This window comes from Procambarus clarkii, chromosome 76 (assembly GCF_040958095.1).
Source record: "Procambarus clarkii isolate CNS0578487 chromosome 76, FALCON_Pclarkii_2.0, whole genome shotgun sequence".
Lineage (NCBI taxonomy): Eukaryota > Metazoa > Arthropoda > Malacostraca > Decapoda > Cambaridae > Procambarus > Procambarus clarkii.
The window spans coordinates 19,028,072-19,035,499 of record NC_091225.1 but is presented as its reverse complement, the minus strand read 5'-3'; positions in this window follow the sequence as shown (position 1 = coordinate 19,035,499).

Sequence of the window (7,428 nt, the reverse complement as noted above, 5' to 3'; positions counted from 1 at the left end):
GAGCAGGTGGTGTGGAGCGAGGGGTGGAGCAGGTGGTGTGGAGCGAGGGGTGGTGCAGGTGGTGTGGAGCGAGGGGTGGTGCAGGCGGTGTGGAGCGAGGGGTGGTGCAGGCGGTGTGGAGCGAGGGGTGGTGCAGGCGGTGTGGAGCGAGGGGTGGTGCAGGCGGTGTGGAGCGAGGGGTGGTGCAGGTGGTGTGGAGCGAGGGGTGGAGCGTGAGGTGGCGCAGGTGGTGTGGAGCGAGGGGTGGAGCAGGTGGTGTGGAGCGAGGGGTGGAACAGGTGGTGTGGAGCGTGAGGTGGCGCAGGTGGTGTGGAGCGAGGGGTGGCGAAGGTGGTGTGGAGCGAGGGGTGGTGCAGGTATAGTAAGCGATCACTATCCCTGGGGCTTCACTCCTCAGGTTACTCTGGTGGTTGTAGTGATGCTCGCGACCACAGCGCTAATCTCAGGGCGAGGGAGGGGTGAAGGGCCACTCCTGCTGGACTCCTGCTGGATGGGGTTCTGAGAGTTCTTCTACTCCCCAAGCCCGGCCCGAGGCCAGGCTTGACTTGTGAGAGCTTGGTTATCTTGAGATGATTTCGGGGCTTTTAGTGTCCCCGCGGCCCGGTCCTCGACCAGGCCTCCACCCCCAGGAAACAGCCCGTGACAGCTGACTAACACCCAGGTACCTATTTTACTGCTAGGTAACAGGGGCATAGGGTGAAAGAAACTCTGCCCATTGTTTCTCGCCGGCGCCTGGGATCGAACTCAGGACCACAGGATCACAAGTCCAGCGTGCTGTCCGCTCGGCTCCCTTGGTCCACCAGGCTGTTGCTTGGAGCGGCCCTCAGGCCCACATATCCACCACAGCCCGGTTGGTCCGGCACTTCTTGAACTTGAAAACTATCCAGTTTTCTAGTGAAGATGTCCACGGTTATTCCGGCAATATTTCTTATACTCGTTGCTTCCAATATTTACATCAGTGGGAAAAAACATAGGGTAATTAATGCGCCTGTATAAACAACACAAACCGGTTCACATTCGATGTGGGATCCGGGGTTCAGTCCTCGTGCAAGATAGACAACCTGTCCTCTTAAAAAGAACGTCGCTTTTGGCCGTTTGCCCGTATGGCCGAATTTGGACGTAATTTGGAAATGAAAAAAAAAATGAAAATAAATTTGGGATTTTTTTTTTCAACAACAGTAAGTTAAGGGTCCTCTGATAGGTTAGGTGGGCAGGAAATTCTTATAAAGTTTCAAAACGTTATGAAAAACGTTAATTTAAAGTGTCCTCTTATAACCTCTGCGCGTAAGCCGGACGACTCAAACAGAAAACGGAACAGAACGTCACTTTTGTGAGTAGATTTCATTTCAAATTACGTCCAAATTTAGCCATATCGCGCATACGAGCCAAAAGTGACGTTATTTTTAAGAGGACGGGTTGAGATAGAAACGGTTGGGTATGTTTGCTTTAGCCTCATGCCTCTGTTCACCTAGCAGTTACCTAGGAGTTAGGTAACTGTTGTGGGTTGCATCCTGGAGGGCAAGCTGGATTAAGGGGACCATGATAATCCTATGTATACGCTTCCTGTCTCCGATAATTAATTTAATTATAGGAATTAGAATTAATTGAAGAGGCTAGGCCTGGATTCTGATTAATAAACAAAATACAAATGAAGCACGTTCTTTGCATTACAGAAGGCAAAGCATTTCTAACATCCAATTTGCTGATGTTAGAAATGCAAAACAGTGTAAGATATACACTGAATTATTTAATACAAATTATTCAAGCACACAGCGAAGCCTATGCATGTAAGACAGTTGCAGCACCCACCAGTTGAGACTACATTTCGGAAAAGCAATATTGTATTTACCAAGAAATACCCCACCCTCTCCCACACCATTTTTTAAAGGTAAAAGGATATTGATGCATTGCATCACAACCTACATGAACTCCATGGTTAGAAGACTTGCAAATACTAGTTTGAAATACAAAATTAAAGCATGTAAGACCTTGCATGTGCAGCACAACAAACCCCACTATACCCACTACGTCAACATGACTCTCTAACAGAGTGCACAGTTACAAACCCATTAAGATTTCAACTTAGATTCAACAGAGCAGAAGAAGTTGTTAAACACATGATAAAATTTTACTGAAGGGACCATACGAGTCATAAATACTCATACTCCGCCCAAGTAAACCAGAAACAAGCAACACTTAGTGGGCCAGCCAGAGGCCTAGGGCCCGCGCAGGAATATCCCTGAAAAAAAATAAAAAAAAGTCAACATGACCAAACAACAGATCGAAAAATCCAAGTATCATAAGCGTTATGATCAACTATAGTCATTTTAAAGTTGCACAGAAAATATGATCAACTATAGTCATTTTAAAGTTGCACAGCAAATAAGAACTACAGTCAAAATACTCAACCAAACCCTAGGAATGATCAAACGAACTTTTGACTGCAAGTAAAATAAAGTGGTTATTCTGGACTACTATAAATGTTTTGTATCCACAAATAAAATGGAGAAGATTGTGCGAAAAAAGCTAGCAGAACATCAGGAGCGAATGAACTTTTAACACATCAGCATCATGGGTTCAGGAATGGTAAATTATGCCTCACAAAATTAATTGAATTCTACGACCAGGTAACAAAAATCAGGCAAGAAAGACTGCACCCTAAAAGGGCATAAGCTGCCCTGGAAAAGATTCAGTGTAGTGACAAAAAGTATTCTAGAACTTAGGTTTAGCTCTCATACTACAGTCGAAGTACCAAAGTTTAATCCCGGGGGTAGGAGAAAATGGTTGGGCACATTTTCTTTCACTTGGTACCTCTGTTTACCCAGCAGCAAATAGGTCTGCAGGAGCAAGCCAATTGTTGTGTGGTGCATCCTGAGGAAGGTCAATATATGAATTGGGAGGGGGGGGGGGGACCTATATAAACCTAAGTACACGCATCTACTCCCCAATAACATGAATTAAGCCAGACATGACATGGCTGATTTCATCAAGGCCTTTAAAAATACATAACTGAGCAAATTGTAATCTATTAATCCAAACCAGTTCTTTGAAAGGGCCATGTAATTCACACAAGGGGTTTTGGCTTTAAGTCACAATGTAGGACACACTACATGTTTTTTTAATCCACAGGGGTACTAAACTCATAGAATTACCTAACCGTCGAAGCCACAAATACTAAGACAGTACTGTTCTGTACTCCAGTTCCAAATTCACATGGAAAAAATTATCAGGAATGATAGCAGGGACGTTTGAGAAGTCACCATAGGTTCATATTCCCATTGAGGGGACTAAAGATAGCAATTCTTAGGGAAAGTAATTGCAAAAGGCATGATCATCCTGCTTTAAATCCACCGTTCATAAGTAATTCTCAAAAGTTTCCAAGCCGGGACGACTATATAATGCCCACCATTTATAAGGCCTGGAATATTTTTGTGTTGCTTCAATTGTCCTAATTTGATTAACCCCACTCCCGACCATAATTATATTACCAGCTTTTTTATATAGATGTTTTACAGAAATTAACTAATTTAAGTCAACATCACATTTAAGAAGTATTGTAATTAGGTAAAGAATTGAGCCCGAATAATTATTACACTATTCACCCGGCACGAAAGGTTCAGACACTGCAAGTGTAGTGTGGCTGTATTTTCCAGTAACAGCTAAAAGCACCACTCCAGTGTTGTCATTATGCTCAACATTCCTAATAACATGTAGGTTCATTGCTTTATTTGATGTGTTGTGATGCAAAAAATGTGGTTTCTTTGGGATCTGTGCCCCAAGAAACACATTTTGACATTTTTGGAGATAAAAAAAAATTGATTGGATGCTGACCAAGCTCCGTCCATTATTCTTGCAGTGTCGAGGTTCCAGGACCTCGCTACTACATGCATCATACATAGATATACCAACAAATTTGGAACACTTCAATCTCCTGCTCCTTATCCAGAGAGCTTCACAAGCCACACTCAACTGCCTTCCAAATAACAGTTAACAGATTGGATAACAGGATCTTGCAAGCCCTCTTACCTCAAGAAATAGTCCAAAAGGTAATGAGACAGTCATTAGGAGTCATGGGGGATTCGAACCTGTACACCGGTACTCCTGAACACTCGGCTTAGATCCTTTTACCCCGACCAATGATCTAAGGTATGTGCAGGTTCGACTCCTACTGAACCCTGATACATCACATTAATGTGACTTCTTTGTGCTCCAGCAGGTAATGTTCTACATCAAATGAAATTAAAGTATATAAATGTAGCTATCTTAAAATGACTTGATAACTTCGTCAAAATCATCTCGCTAAAATGACAAATTTCAGCCCAAACCATTTAAATGAGCCTCGCATTTTTTGGGTCATGTTTTAACGATTTGTACATAACATTACTACATCTACACTTGTGCTAAAAGTCCCCTTTCACATATAAGCAATACATTTTCAGATATACTTTTTGCATTCTTCAGAACTTACTCATTGTACCAGTCATGCTAAGTTATTTGCAGGAAAATATTAAATTAGGAAAATAATGAAAGGCATTCCTCCCTAGACAAAAGGTATAATGTCTAATCATAGTTAAATAGAAAAAAATACATTTTAACAAAACCCAGCATGAGCCCGTGAAACTTTACATCACACAAGCCTGTATATGAGAGAAGAAAAAAATAGATTTAGTTTTTAACATAATACTAGAGCAATGTGTGAGGCGACCAGTTGAATCACTCATGAAGATGCTGTTGCAGTTACACAAGTACAATCATGTACACGCAGGTGTAGAGCTGTACACGCGGGTGTAGCAACGCACATGCAGGTGTAGCACTACACACAGGTGTAGCACTATACACACACTGGTTTGGAAAAAGAACAATGACTGACAGTAATCACCAAACATGTGTACAGATAAAACCACTCTTGACACATTGCATATATATATACTGAAAACAATACTATAAACTTTTATGCAAATTATTCCAATTGCTGATAATAGTTTTTCTACGTTAAAATCCTACAAAACAGTCTCAGTGGAGTTGTAAAAATCTACTCTGCGCATCTCACCAATATGATGGTGTGATAACATTGTATTTCTATTTGGCCGACTATTAATTAGTCAAGACAAGAGTAAAATACAGTACTTGTTTTTATTTTAACAAGGAGGAAAATGCCCATGCCAATATCTGGTATCTTATACAATACTAATTCAGGAGATAAGTTACTTTTAAATACACTAGCTATATAAAAATTTGATGGCATTAAGAAATGAAACATGAGGTCAAATATGCTATGTAAAAATATAATATTTGAATTTACCTTTCAATACAAAACCTATAGTCAGCTTAAGAGGTAAACAGGATATACAGTACACAGTAAGTTATCAAATGGCCTAAACATTTTCATCACAGAAATGCCAATGAAATGCCCAAGTGATCACTGGAGCACAAAGTCCTGGCCATAGCTGCAGCTTTCTGAACGGCCTAAAGAACAGTTACACTTAAGTATATTATTATGTTTCAGTAAATCAGATTGTATTTTAATAAAACTTCCTGCCCTGACAAATGCAGTTAAGCTGACAACTCTCTTTTTCAGTGCTGGCAATATTTTATTAAGCGTGAAAAAAAATTAATTGGCACCAACAACCTGGTTGACCAGATGACCATCTGCATGCGGCCTGGTCGGAGACCGGGCCGCGGAACCATCACTCCCCGGAACCTCCACAAGGTAGACCATGTCTCTTATATACCAAATGGTCCTTGTGTACTGCATTCATCTTCATTCTTTCATGGCTGCCTAAAATTTCAAACTACTGTATTGACAAATTTTTCTTTACTGCATTATGCTTCCATACATCATTTACAACCACAACAATGCAATTGATGCAAGCCCTGACCTATTATAATAATAAATAAAAAAATTATTTTGTACACTAACAACATTATCATTCACCTCCCTTTTTCTTATACAAGCTGTACATTTTTGTTGTAGCACATGTGCTTATACACATCCCCCTGCAGCCTAACAGTGACAATGAATGACAACACCCATATACCAGCTCATCCTTTGGCAAATCTTACTCTACATTATAACTGTACTCGAGCAGTTATACTACACTTAATATGAAACAAATTACATCTATGATTATTAGTCCTGGGTCTTGGACCAGTGGTTAATTCTCATTGGAGGCACAACCACTTTGACTGGACTGTAGACCAATGGTCTTGCCTCTTTTAAGTTGGCATTCAGTCCCCGACTGTCCAAGTGGTTGGGCACCATTCCTTTCCTCCGCCCTTTTCTAAATCCTTATCCTTTCCAAGTGCCATATAATCATAATAGCTAGTACTTTCTCCTGATAATTACTTTACCTCTCATTGGAGCCTTACCTGATGTTTGTTAAGTGAAATTCACTTCATTATATTCTGACAAACACATGAAAGGTAGTACAATTATGCACAAAAGGAGTCACGTTAACATGATGAATCAAGATAATTAGCAGAAGCCATGAAGAGGATTGGAACCCACACACTGGGTACTATGTGCAGGTTTCATTCCTCTCATGACTTCTAATATAATACAATTATATTTGCCTGCAGGCTATGTGTGAAGTCTACATTGAAATTTTTATAAAAGAAAAGGAGGTATGTAGAGAAAGAATAGCAAGATAAAATAAATTTAGGCAAACCCAGCAATACTGTGTAACCCAGACAGGTTATTTAGTGTTTAGATAGAAAGAGAACAACATAAAATGGAGGGGGAGGAAGAGGCAAGTAAGAAAAATGTTATAGTCAGAAACGGTATAAATCTTGCTCATAATAAAGCCCCAGGTCTAGAAATTAGACGAGCCTACCAAGAACATTATATGGTAGATACAAGTATAATACCTAAACATATTTCCTCAGAGACCTGCACCAATATCACATGTTCCCTTGTACCACAGTATTTGAGTCCTGGTATATGAATGCTGGAGATTCCCATGTTCTTATTTTCCCCGAGTCAAACATGCCGTAGCAGCATGGCTGTGTGCTGCTTTAACACCAAAACATAAAAGGCTAGCGGTCTTTAAACTAAGCTTTACCAAGAAATATTGTTTAAGTATTTAGTCATTTCCTTACCAAGAAATAGTGAAAGCATGAACTGCTACAGCATAATTTCCCACTTCAGAATTGTCAAGTCATATCATTTATGCATTTTGTTTAAAATTTATGTACCACATTTTTCCTAGAAGCCATCATAAATGAAATTTATATTTAAAATGGCAAAATATTTTTAACTTTACTTAGTTCAAACAATATCTCCATGAATACAAAATGTAGACATAATCAAGTACAGTAATAATTATCAGTTATAATAAATCTTTAACGTAAATTGTTGTATGTAAAATGGATAAATGTCCAGTGAAATTTATTATTTGTACATGGATTTTTATATTTTGAAACTAATTG